Source organism: Mytilus californianus, unplaced genomic scaffold, assembly GCF_021869535.1.
Source record: "Mytilus californianus isolate M0D057914Y unplaced genomic scaffold, xbMytCali1.0.p SCAF_10, whole genome shotgun sequence".
Classification (NCBI taxonomy): domain Eukaryota; kingdom Metazoa; phylum Mollusca; class Bivalvia; order Mytilida; family Mytilidae; genus Mytilus; species Mytilus californianus.
In genome coordinates this window covers 37,194,440-37,208,392 of record NW_026262582.1, presented here as the reverse complement: position 1 = coordinate 37,208,392, position 13,953 = coordinate 37,194,440, and the positions used below count along the sequence as shown (strand labels likewise).

The 13,953-nt window shown below is 33.1% G+C and overlaps 1 long non-coding RNA gene across 1 annotated transcript; it reads left to right on the top strand.

The window, feature by feature from the left end:
• The first annotated feature begins 1,119 nt into the window (after positions 1–1,119).
• On the top strand, positions 1,120–2,811 carry LOC127718057 (uncharacterized). The gene is made up of 2 exons (XR_007989541.1): positions 1,120–1,605; positions 2,161–2,811. It is a non-coding gene; the product is annotated as an uncharacterized LOC127718057 (long non-coding RNA).
• Positions 2,812–13,953: the final 11,142 nt, after the last annotated feature.

Below are 13,953 nucleotides of genomic sequence, written 5' to 3'. Positions count from 1 at the left end.
CTCCTCTGAAACTACTGAACCAATTCCAACCAAACTTAGGCTGAATGCATATGACCCTACGGTATTTAGAATAAAGCTTGTGTTTTATTTTCTGTTTCTTCAATGAACATGGCTGCTATGTCTAAAAATAGAACATAGGGGTAAAATGCAGTTTTTAGCTTATATCTCAAACACTAAGGCATTTAGAGCAAATCTTATGTGAGGTAAAATTGTTCATTATGTGAAGTTCTATCAGCCATTAAATTTTCTGATGAATCTAACAATCCATTGTTGGGTTGCTGCCACTAGATGGGTAATTTTAAGGAAATTTTGCAGTTTTTATACGACCGCAAAAAAATTTTGCGGTCAAAATATTGGTATGATGTTGGCGTCGTCGTCCAAAGACACATTGGTTTTCGCACTCTAACTTTAGTTTAAGTGAATGGATTTTACCTTTAGGTTCAATACCACAATTGGAATTGATTTAGGGGGTTATGGTACCAACAGTTAAGGAATTAGGGGCCAAAAATAAGCATTTTTGTAACTTCCAGACATAACTTGTGTGTTAGTGTATGGATCTCTCTGACATTGTACCACAATATCCATATCACAAAGGGAATGCTGGGATTGATTTTGGGGGTAATTGCCTCAAAATTTTAGGAATTAGGGGCCAAAAAAGGGGTAAAAAACAAGCATTTTTCTAGTTTTAGGACAATAACTTGTGTGTAAGTGTATGGATCTTTATGAAATTGTACTACAAGGTTCCATATCACAAAGGGAAAGCTGGGATTGAGTTTGGGGGTAATTGCCCTAAACGTGTAGGAATTTGGGGCCAAAAAGGGGGCAAAAAACAAGCATTTTTCTTGTTTCCAGACAATAACTTGTGTTCAAGTGTATGGATCTCTCTGAAATTGAACTGTAAGGTACCGTTCCACATAGGGAAGGCTGGGATTGAGTTTGGGGGTGATGAATCATAAGGGGGTTCACAAAATTTTTGGGGGGGGGGATTTTTTTTCCTTTTGTTTTCTTTAAAATTTTCCATTTTGAATTGGTTATTTCTGATTTATATATAAAAGCAAATAATAATGATATGGTTTGAATAGGTAAATTAGAAATTTTTAAGTTCTTAGACTACATTCATTTTGTGAGCCTCTTGTTTTAATTGCTTCTGTAAGTAATATATTAATTTAAAATTTTGACTACAGACACATACAGATTATACTGTTAACAATATTTCAGAGTTTAATGTTGTCAAGCACACAAATCATGAAAGAATAGTTAATCATGTCATTGTTGTCCATTGAAAAATTAGTATGAACACGATGAAAAAGTACGGGAATGTTTGTTTGTTAAACTATTGACCGTGGTTATGTCTTTGAAACTGTTGACTGGCAAATAGTCTGTGAAATGAAATAGCACAAATATTTCATTCCTTTTTTATATCATGGTATATAGAAAAACACATACTGATGTATAATGATAGTTATAGTCATTAAATTATAGTTTTTACCTTTTTTAAGTTTAGGGCAAGAAATATAGAAGATAAAGAAAAATATAAACAATTACGACTGTACAGTAGAAATGATCGGCAAAACAAGATAAACAGAAGACAACAAGGCCTAAATGGTAAGACCACTTCTATATAATAAAAGTGATTGCCCTTGATTGAAGACTATTATAAAAATTATAAAAATAAGAAGATGTGGTATGGTATTAAATGAGTTATCTATCCACCAGAGTTCAATGAAGTGGATGCAAGCAATTAAAGACCAATGACGGCCTTCGATAATGAGAAAACCCATACCTTATAAGTCAGCCAATATAGACCCAACATGAAAAGATTTAAACAATCCAAATTAGTTCAAAGCCAATAACAATTAATAAAAAAATCATGTCTATGAGCACTCCACCTAACCATAATCTAGGACAGTGGTTCAAATAGCACAACATATGAACAAACTGTAAAAACTATTGCAAGTGGCTCAACTCATTATCACTGCAAGGCACTAAAACGACTGATATTATGTCGTGGACACAAAGCACTGAAATAACAGAACTCATAATCATGATTAGTAAGAATATCAAATTTAAGTTTCTCAAAATGTTCATATTAAACATAATAAAATAAGCTTATTTCATATTTCTGTTTTTTTTCTCAATTTATATATTGTGTATTTATAGGTGAGACTTCTTGGTTTTCATGATCATTAACAGGTCAATACAGAAGAGGAAACTTAAGGTTAATACTTTTCTACATTGTGTGCTAATTGGATTAATGTGAAATGAAATGTGTGCTTACCTGGAAAAAGAAAATAGGAAATTTCTACAAAATGGCTGTAAAAAAAATGGAATACAATCATAGATGCACAAGAACACAATTGTGTAATTGCAACAACCTACATATTCACTGAAGGATTATGGAAAAATGTAGAAAAAATAATATTTTGTCGAAATAAACACCTGCTTTATCCATTCATGTACATAGCTCTGTCATATCAAATATACAGAGGAAGATGTTTGAAGAACAAATTGCAAAAATGTATTCTCTACCAATAGAAGGAAGATGTCTGGTGGATGGAATTATTTATGCACTGAACTGTTATGAAGGGGATTGAATAATTGTACGCAGCAGCTTAAACAGAAGAAAAGTTAAATTAACATGAAAAGTGGTTATTTTATTTAATCTGCAAATATGCACAATATTAATAACATCACAAATAATATGATATTCGTAGCGTTTTGCTTATTATTGTATTGTCTCAAACAGCTAGCCTATTGTTTTTGTATTCCATGTTACTCATCAGTGAACATTTTATTAAAGTTTTAATTATCTTTTGTATCAATTATTCAGTCTCAGGAAAAATTATATTCATACTGTTTTTACTGTTATGAAATTTTCATAGAGGAAAATTGAACAACAGAAATTTCCATAGAGGAAATTTGGAGAACAATGTTTTCCTTAGAGGAAATTTGTGGTCTTGAATTTTCCCTCAAGGAAAAGTGTTTGTCAAAAATTTCCTCACAGGAAAAAGTATTTCCTCAAAGGAAAATTTGAAGCCGCAAATTTCCTCACAGGAAAAAGTATTTCCTCAGAGGAAAATTTGAAGCCTCAAATTTCCTCAAAGGAAAATTTGAAGCCGCAAATTTCCTCACAGGAAATAGAATTTCCTCGAAGGAAATATTAATGCAGCAAATTCCCTAAGGGAAATCTTTTTCCCTTGAGGAAAATACAATTTCCCTTAAGGAAAAATCTTTTTCCTTAAGGGAAATTTGATTTCCCTTGAGGAAAACTACTTTTCCTCTGAGGAAATTGTTGAAAAAAGGGGCATAACTTTTTCAACAGTGGTGCTAGAGCCAAAAAATGTTAGGACAAATATCAGGGAATCAATACCAACCAAGTTATCAACTTCATTTTGACTTAACTCCAAAAATTAAGGTGACAACTTTTGCACTCAGCGGAAGTGCAAACTTGTCCCGGAGACTGTTTTCACTGCACGATAAAAGACCTAAAAGCACTAGTGGCCTTAGGTTCTTAAAGATAGCAAAAAAAGTAAACGGTCATGATACATATTCAAATTCATTTCTGAATAGTAAAATGAAAGTACTTCAGTAAACTATGAATGTAGAATTTTTAGCAGTGTTAGAAAGTGGTGAAAATTCTAAAAAGGCTATCATTATCCCTTATGGGCCAGGAAATACTACCGTGCCACCTTTAACAATAATCAACGCTTCAAACATTTTGGAGGAAATTTTGAATCAACCAATTCAGGAGATAGTTAAAGAATTTCCGTGCTGCCGCGATATATGATAAAACATCTTTTATTGCAAAAGACACCAATTAAATCACACTCATTTTTAAAAAAGTATTTCATAAGAAAAGCTATAAAATTATCTACTCATGCATAATTATACCGGTATGGATGATTGATTGATTGATTAATTACTTTGTTGATTGATTGGTGTTTAACGCCACTTTCAACACAATCGTGCAATTTCGTGGCGGTCAGTTTATATTGATGGAGGATGCCGTAGTGCCCGGAGAGAACCACCGAACTTCGGTAGGAAAACTGACAATTCTAGTCAACTAAGATTGGAGTCGAGCTTACCTGCAACGTGCGGGATTCGAACTCACAACATAAGTGTTGATAGACTAGTGGTACAGTAGTTAGAAAAAGTTTAAAAGGAGATATGGGATTAACTTCAACTCTGTGCAGTACATTTGCGCGAAGCTTTTTATTATGTTTTCGTGCATGTATTTTACAGCTTTAACTAGACAGTAACCCGCAATAAAAATGTTTCGATGGAAGCCGCTCATCAAATTTCTTGAAATAGACATTATTTTTATTCCATGGAAAACGAGGGAAAAATAATACAATAATGAAATTAAATCAATAATTATGTTACTGAAATTTTTTTAATTTTTTTTTTTATCAAAGTCGTTAAATATGTTTGTCCTGAGTCCATGAAAATACACATGCTAGCAGCCACAAAAGATGAATATAGTCGGTGTCTAACAAATCTGATTAAGATACATATCCTGTGTCTAAGCTTAGGTTACAAGGATATGACACCACTCCATTTTACTTTTTGTTCTGGTGATTATTAATTTACATCAGCCAATGAAATTTCAGCTTTTAAAGTTTTGAAGGTGTGTATCAATCCAACAGAACCAGAGAATCACAAATGGTCTTTAAAACAGAAAATAGAATGGAGCGTTTTCGGATCCTTGTAATCAAGCTCGGATGATTGCTGTATAAATGAACGTGACAAAAAAAATCATTGTTTACTAAGGCCTAATGGTTTCATACATATAGAGAGTTGTGATTTTTTTAAGTGAAGCGCTGCAAAAGTAAAATCAAGCGCTATAGATTTAAGGTCAAGTGCTGTAGATATAATGTCCAGCGCAGTAGATATAAATTTCCTTCACAACTCCAGCACTGGATTTTACATATCAAGACCAAGAGGACTCCGAAATCATTAAAACTTGAGGATTAAGGATGTTAAAAATATTCTTTTTTTAAATAAAGTCCAGTTTTCCAACAGTAACTGTTAATAGCTCACTTGGCCCACAGGGCCAAGTTAGCTTTTCACATCACTCGGCGTCCAGATTCCGGCTTCCGTCGTCCGTCGTAGTCCGTTAACTTTTATAAAAATCTTTTCCTCTTAATTATAATCCATAGAATTTTTTAATAATTTGCCAAAATGTAGTTTATATCATGCTTTTTAAAAAAAAATAATAAAAAGAATGGGTCACGGGGCTTTTTTTCACGCTATAGGTTGTGCAAAATTGACAGATTTTGTATAGATTATGCATGGAAAACCCAATTTTCTGCCATAAAACGAAAACTACACCATAGAATTTTGAGATAAAATATGAGAAGATAGCTCTATTAGTATGCTTTCAGATAAGAAAAAGACAAAATGGGGTCAAGGGACCCGTTTTCTTGCTACATAATAAAATAGGTAAATTCCTAACACGTTCTATTGTAAAAGTAACTTTATCTGAATTATCTGCCCTTACATTTGAGTTGCATCCCCTTATGTGGCAAAGTTGGAAAAAATAGAATCAAACAAAAGTATTCTGTTTTTTTTGTAAAATACAACCATGAATATGATAAAATATGTCATTTTCTATATAGAAATGAAAATTCTTAAGCATGAATTACCTACTACTCTCAAAATTTGCACCTTTTATTAAAGATCTAGACCGATTGTTTTCTGGTATTTCAAAATCCAAGATGGAGGAAGACACCCTATCTACCTTAAACTACTGAACTAGATTTAACTAAACTTGGCAACAATCATCATTGAGGTATCTTGTTTAAAAATGTGTCCTATGACCCCGCCTGCCAACCAACATGGCTAAAAATAGAACATAGGGGTAAAATGCAAGTTTTGTCTAGTATTTGGAAAACCGTTATAGATAGAGAATATCTGACAGAACAAAAATGTTTGAAATGTTGAGCTCTACCAATTGTTCATAGACGTTAAAGCTGTCAGGCGACTAATTATAGGAGTTATTGCCCTTAAATGACAAATTCACCATTTTTTGTTTTCATTTTTGCATATCAACTTGAAAACTATAATAGATTTTTTTTTTAGAGTTATTGCCCTTTGATGATGATTATTACCGATTCTAAGTGTATTTGCCTAATATCTTCAAAATTATAATAGATAGATAGAAACTTAAATAAACAACAATGATCAGCAAGACAAGCTCGACATTTAAGGGCATACGATACAGTAGAGATCCCTCGTTGATTTTTTCTTGAAATTTTGGTAGAAGGTCAATTTCGATGTGTCCTTTGAAATATGCAAAGAAAAATATACCTTCATGACTTACTTTTTGAGATAATTTGGTTCGAAATTTGCATATTTGAAGGAAAAACCCTGAAATTTCATAAATAAGGACTTTTAAGGAAAGTACCAGTACTTTTGAACGAACAGTCATAATTTAACCGGGTTTTTTGTAAAATGTTCCCTTGATCCATGGCATCAGCATGTTGTAACAAGTTAACGGTTGAAATAAATAATTATATCCTAAATTCTTTTAAATACAAGTGAAATAAAGAAGTTGAAAATATTTTTGCGTCTACACAGAAATGCAGAAAAAATTCTATCGTTGATATTTTCTTAAAATTTTTGGCTGAGCGTTCTTGAAACAGAACTTGATCGATTGCAAAAGAAAATACTGGGGGTCCATGTGCTTGTTTTTTCAATAAAAGCAATAAACCTTAATTTTTATTGGCAAACGGCGCCAAACTACGTTGGAATAAGTTTTATTCGCAACAACGTCATGAAATCTTTCCCGCCGTTCACTATACTACGTTGTCAATTTCAGTGGTAGAGCCAAGGTGTTTTTTTAAATCAATGATATTAATCATGATAATTAATAAAGCTGGCTCCTCGTAAAATAGCATCATATTTGACAAACCTTTATGAATTGTTATGAAACTTGGATAGAAAAAGTATTCTAGTAAATTACTTTTAAAAAAGAAATGTTCGGAAACAAAACAGATATATATATAATAAAAAAACTAATTTGCATCTCTGCCCGACATTAGTCATACAATTCATGTAGACAACAAAGCTTGAACATAGTTTTAATTATTCAAAAGGCCCCGACATGACAAAATGTGCAACAATTATAAAGTAAGGGGGATGATATAAAAATAAGGACATTTGGTATGATTGCAAAAGAGACAACTATCAACCATAGTTCAAATGACGAAGATAAACGCTATTAAAGGTCACCCTACGGCCTTCAACACAAAAAAAAAGAAAAAGAAAAAGCCACACCGTATAGTCAGCTTTAAAAAGCCCCGACATGAAAATGTGAAACGACCTACTCTATAGGCGTTACATGAACACAAAATCATACCCACATTAAATCGGGTCAGCTTAGTCAATTACAGTGTAGTATAATATTTCATACGGCAGTCGATATTAGAGCATGAAATTTAATGATTCTGTATCAATAGATAAGTTACCTAAGCTTGTCTTCAGGGTATTTTTTTTTTTAATTACGGTACATATAATCATTGATTTACTTGTCTGTATTATACCTTCAATCTAGGAGTGAGTGCAACCACATTGTTTGTCCGGTCCAACAAATATTTTGTTTCTTATCTGAGAAACTACTTTACAAAAAGACTTCGTATTTGGTCAGTAACTTAACATCAATGAGTTGCAACTCTGGTCTGTCAAATACTTAATTCCTGTGTGCCGATTTTTCTCTCTCAATATGTACATAGAGGATATGCTTAGCACATCAACGGGTGCGTTTTTGTTTTTGGTATAAAATACGGGGCTTTTAACTGAGTCATTTTAACTGACAATTCTTCTTCATACACTTATATATTCCACGGGTTAAATTCTAAAAATGCCGTTAAACTCTTTAATGTACCTTTTCAATGTCAGGAACAGTAAGATGCGCTGTCATTATTTATTACGTTTTTTTGTCATTTTGTTGATAGTTTCTGTTAAATTTATCCGTACAATTCTCATTACGATTTAGAGTTGGCCAAATGGTGAAATTACTATATAAATTACTTATGTTTTTTTTTGTGTAGTTGGGTTTCTCTCTCATCGACGTCTTATGTTTTTCATATCTCTTATTCATTTCCTATATGAAATAACAGACATACAAAGTTAAGAATGTGGATTTGATATTTTTCCCATTCGAAGTTAATATTGTTGACTTCCTTATTAATGAATAAATATAACAATTCTCGTGATTTGGCCGATTTTCATTGCAGGTACTTTTTTCAAATTCGCGCAATCGGGATTATGACGTCAGTGGATTTCTGCAAATTTGACTACATCTAGAGCGACGTCGCCAAATGTAATCGTTCTTTTAGAAACATCGCGAAATTACAACGTTCTGATTAACAACGTCGCGAAAACAACACGAAAAGTTTGGAAAACGTTATTATCTGCCCCTGCTACTGTATCGTATTCCCTTAAGGGCATCCGATACAGTTTCAAGGGAGTTAACTCTTGGCGCGACGTTATGCGTTTGAATTCCCGCAAAACGTCACTTTTTGCGGGACGTAATGCGTGTAATTTTCCGTAATAAGAAACGTAATGTGGATTTTCGATGCTTCAATTTCTGTTTCTCCCGCATGCTAACTTCTAAACCATTAATATTAGTGCATTTGATTCTAACAGGATAACAGTCTAATAAAATCAGAAGAAATAAAACACATTACTGTTTCTGTGAGATCTTCAACAAAGGATCGTATAGTGAGCAATCTCAAGACGACTGACCCTTTTGGTGTTACTAATGTAATGCATGTCAATTATCATTTTTATTATCATTCATCATCCATGATTTGGTCCGAATCCGATTTTCTGACATTTTATTACAGCACAGAAAACCAATGATATTTTAAAACTAATACCAAAAATTTAGGTACACGAAGAAGTAAATTTCCTAACTGAACAATTTACTAAAATAAATAATGGTATGCCACTAATATTAACAATGATACAACTAATAAAAGAACAAAGTTCCTATTTCTTCCACGTTGCACGTATTTTATCTAACAAAAGGCAATAGTCAACAATATTTACGCCCGTAAAATTTTGACGGAACGTAATTATGGTATACAAATGTCCGGCGTCTGTCTGTCCGTCTTAAACATGGTACAGCACAAATATCCAAATTTCATTAAACTTAACATAGTTGTTTTTTATGATAGTCAAACGATAAGTATACTTTTTGGTGAACGTTTTGAATTACAGGACTTTGTAACTAAAACAGGGGTGTTTTTTTCACAGTTCGCGCCGTATCTCAAAAACGATTTATGATTATTGCTTGAAACTGTACACACTTCTTAGTTATATTAATCTGAGGATCTGTATACTTTTTGGGGATGATTCAAAATTTTATTTTATAGTTATTGAGTTTATGAAAAAAGAGGGGGTTTTCACATGTCGCGCCGTATCTCAGAAACTATTTATAATTATTGCATAAAACTTCATATACTTGTTACTTAAATTAATCTAAAGATCTGTATACTTTTTCGTGATGAATCTTTAATTCATTTTTTAGTTCTTGAATTTTTATTGAGCTTCAATTTGATATCATATAACACATGATGTGATATATAAACTTCCTATTGAGAAAGTATAAGGAATGAGTCAGGATATACTTAGCATGAATTCCTGTACAACCCCCGTGTTATTTTAAAAACATTTATTATGGGTTTTTTTCATAAGACGATGGGCGTATCATGCGCTCGTAGTGCAGCTGTTTATTTTGTTCTTTATTTTTTTTTACAAATATATTAGAGAAATGACGGATTGACATCAAATACAATGCAATTTCCAATATGATTAATATTTCCAAATGGCATAACTCTTTTAAAGAATAGTTGATATGCACTGATTTTCGAACGTGTCCATACGATATTAGTTTTATAAAAATTTGGCAAGAATTGTACACTTGAAAAATCTATTAACCAGAAGGACATAAAGGACAGACAGAGGAATGGGCGTGTGATATTTTATGTACCCCGCAATGCGTCGTGCTGTGGTGAAAAAATATAATAGTTATTTACCAATAAAAATACGCTATGAGAGAAGTATTTGGATTTAAATCGCAACTTGCCACCCTCTCCCACTCCCTCCCCTCTTCCCCCTAAAAAACAGCATTAAAAACTGAAGAGAAAGTATATAATAGTACAAGATTATAAAAGTGACGTGCAGAGGCGGATTTAGGGGGGAGGCTCAGGCCCCCCCTTTTGAGGAAAAATTTTGGTTGGTTATATAGAGAATCACTGAACTGAAGCGTGACGAGAGCGGGTCCCCTCTTATGCAGTCAGTGGGCCCCCACTTATGAAAATTTCTGGATCCGCCACTGACTTGCTTTGCAATCGTAATTTAGGTGGGTATAGTGTGGAAAGTTGGGAGAGGAACAGAAACAAACCCAAAGCTGGGGGTGGGTGGGGGAATACGTAATATGTCCAGTCCTTTCGCTATTAATTCAATCGTTTTGCCAAATCAAAAATTTCAAAATTATGGGTTTAGTTTCTCTGTCTGGACAAAATCATCCTTTAGCAAATTGAAGATTCTCCTTTATAAGATTTTGTTTTTGTTTTCTGACAACATAAAAAAAAGAAGATGTGGTGTAATTGCCGATAAGACAACTCTCCACAAGAGACAAACATGACACAGAAATTAACAAATATAGGTCATCGTACGGTCTTCAACAATGAGCAAAGCCCATACCGCATAGTCAGCTATAGAAGGACCCGAAATGACAATGTAAAACAATTCAGACGAGAAAACTAGCGGCCTAATTTATGTACAAAAAAGAAGTTCCGTTTGCAGGAAAAGACCTCATGTAAGTAACCTTTGTGCTGTGATCCAGTGGAAATAAGTATATCAAGTGAACTTTAAAACTGTTCAGAAGCCTATAAATTTTATTCAATTGCAATCATTGACCCTAATAAAAGTTTAATTTTATGAATAAATGTGAAATTCTAAAAAGTTATTAAAACGTGAATAAAAGGATTTTAAGGAGTATTGTAATGAAACAGCAGCCCACCAAACAAAACAAAACAAAAAACAACATCTAGAGGTCAACATATTGTAAAAAATAATACACGAGTGTGTACAGTACATGTACCTGTATGTCAAGTTCTAAATTGCCGAGTCTTTAATTCTAAAAGCCGTAAAATTATCAACATTCCGTAATAACTTTTCTTGCGATGTTTCTCACTTAGACCACAAACAGAGACAGGTATTTATGATTCACACGATTTAATTTCCGAAAACAATTTGACCAATTTATAGGTAGCTGTTTACAAGCAGTATTTATACATCTAAAAATGTCGCCGGTAACTTGCAGAGATAACGTCGAAATTGTCTGCCAGCGACGTCGTGCATTTTAGCGCTAACGTTGAGGTTCCAAAGGGGGGACTCAATTTTTAGGATAACTCGTGTTTATCATGGAATCCAGCACGGTGACATATATTTTTTATTTGAGATTTGGAGAAAGCATGACAAAATGCAGTTTATGTAGAAAAATGATAAAAATGACATTTTCAGAAACACTTTATTTCCCAATTTTTTAGGTTAAAAAAAATACAACTTTGAGCATCTGGTCCGCAATGTCAAGCAAGGCTTGCATAATTGTATAGTTATTCGTGTAGGGATTTATTTTTTTCCTTATTGTGTCTTATCACAGCTTCAAATTGAACCCGATCTTAATAATTTACGACGAAGAATATCTGCTCCAAAAATTTTATAACATTGCCTAACTTTTTTACAAAATTGCACAAATCCCCAATGTTCAGCCTCAATTTTCTAGAAAACAAGCATGGTGACCTATGCTTTATTTTGTGTTTTATTTAATAACTCGCCAAGGCCTACAACATATTTCAAAATTATAAAAATGACATTATATCGAGAAACTGTATCGGATGCCCTTAAGATAATATGGAGGAAATTTCCGACGACTTCTTATTAGAGTTATTGCCCTTTAATGACGATTTTTACCATTTTTTTTTGCGTTTTGCCTTATATAATAAAAATTATAATAGATAAATAACAGATAAATAGAAACTTTTTTAAAAATAAAAAAAAAATGATGAACAAGGGAAGATCCAAAAACAAGTCAAATTTTGCCGACATAGGTAAAAGAATGTCAATCTTCATATGAGCAACTGCCCTTTTCTTCTTATTATTATTTTGATTAGGTCCGTATGTACATAGCACACAAAATGTGGGAATTTTTATATTCCTACTTAGGAGTCCACTCCCGTATTTGGAAGAAGAAGCCCTTAAATGAGATTTTTTTTATAACTCTCTTTTGTGTTTTGAGCAAAAACTAAAGAAGATAGAGAGAAACTAAACATGCATAATGATCAGCAATACAAGATCAATAAAAAAGAGATTTTTGTCATATATTCTATTTTTGTCTTAATTGTTGGAGAGAGTCCAATCAGTGTTGAATATGCACATATACCTAGGTGAGCGACATAGGCTCTAAAGAGCCTCTAGTTGTTATACAGGCCTGTAAGGCCATGTGAGCTATTCTCGTCATTAAGCATACGTGGTCCGTAAACTTTCACATTTTCATCTTCTTCTCTGAAACCACTCAGCCAATTTTAATAAATCTTTGTAAGAATAATGTATTGAAAGTCCTATACAAAAGACCTTCATTTAGTTCCGATTGGTAAAAGTAATACCACCAGAATATCAAAGTCTATAACTACATGTAACTTCTATTTCAACCAAATTTATTCTGGCGATGGATCCTTGTAGGAGTAATTTAAATAATAATTTTTGGTTATGGACTATAAACAGTTGAAATGGTGAGCAATACACGATGTAGTCTTAGACGCATGATTTTTTTTATTAGTTGTTTTTGGCTTTGAACTAGCTGTCAGTAACTGCGAGTACTCTCAGGTCTGTACTTAGTGTCTTTTTGTTGTTGGGATGTACAAGTACCCGGCCACGTCGACTCTGTGTTTTTGTTAGATGTATTTCTATTTGTATCCATCTGATGATTTAAGTCTTTTTCAACTGAATTTTATAGTTTGTTCTTATGTTGTACTGTTACACCACTGTCCCAGGTTATGGGAGGGTTGGGAGCCCGCTAACATATTAAACCACGCCACATTCTATATGTGCCTGTCCCAAGTCAGGAGCCTGTAATTGAGTGGTTGTTGTTTCTTGCTGTTGATCATATGCGTTTTTTTGTTTATTGTTTTGTACAGTTCTTGTGTTGTTCTGTTGTACCACTGTCCCAAGATTCGGGGAGGGTTGGGCGCTAACTAACATGTTTAACCCCGTCACATTCTGTATGTGCCTTTCCCAAGTCAGCAGCCTGTAATTCAGTGGTTGTCGTTTGTTTGTTTTTCGTGAATTATTTTGTACATAAATCAGGCCGTTAGTTTTCTCGTATAAATTGTTTTACATTTGTCATTTCGGGGCCTTTTATAGCTTACTATGCAGTATGGGCTTTGCTCATTGTTGAATGCCGTACACTGACCTATAGCTATAGTTGTTAATTTCTGTGTCATTTGGTCTCTTGTGAAGAGTTGTCTCATTGGCAATCATACCACATCTTCTTTTTTATAATGTCCAAATAGTAAGCCGTACCTTTTTCATATTGATTTTGGATAAAGACTCTAATAACTTATTCTAAATTTTAACACATTTTTTCAATTAAAAAATAATGTTTTGTAAATATTTGTCCATCAAAGCATTCTAAAATTGTGATCCCCTTGAAATATTTTTTTTCAATAAAGGTTCAGTTCGGGGAGATTTACTTTGCGGCTTTTAATATTTTGCGTTCATCTCGAAAACTACAATAGATAAAAAAAAAAAAGGGTGCAATGAAAACAGTATCAATAGGCTCTATTGTAAAGGTCCCATTTGGGCAATTTTTTCATATGTTTTCAAGTCGGCACCTTGAAGAAGAAAAATCCGACAAAAGGTCCCATTTGGGCAATTTTTTCA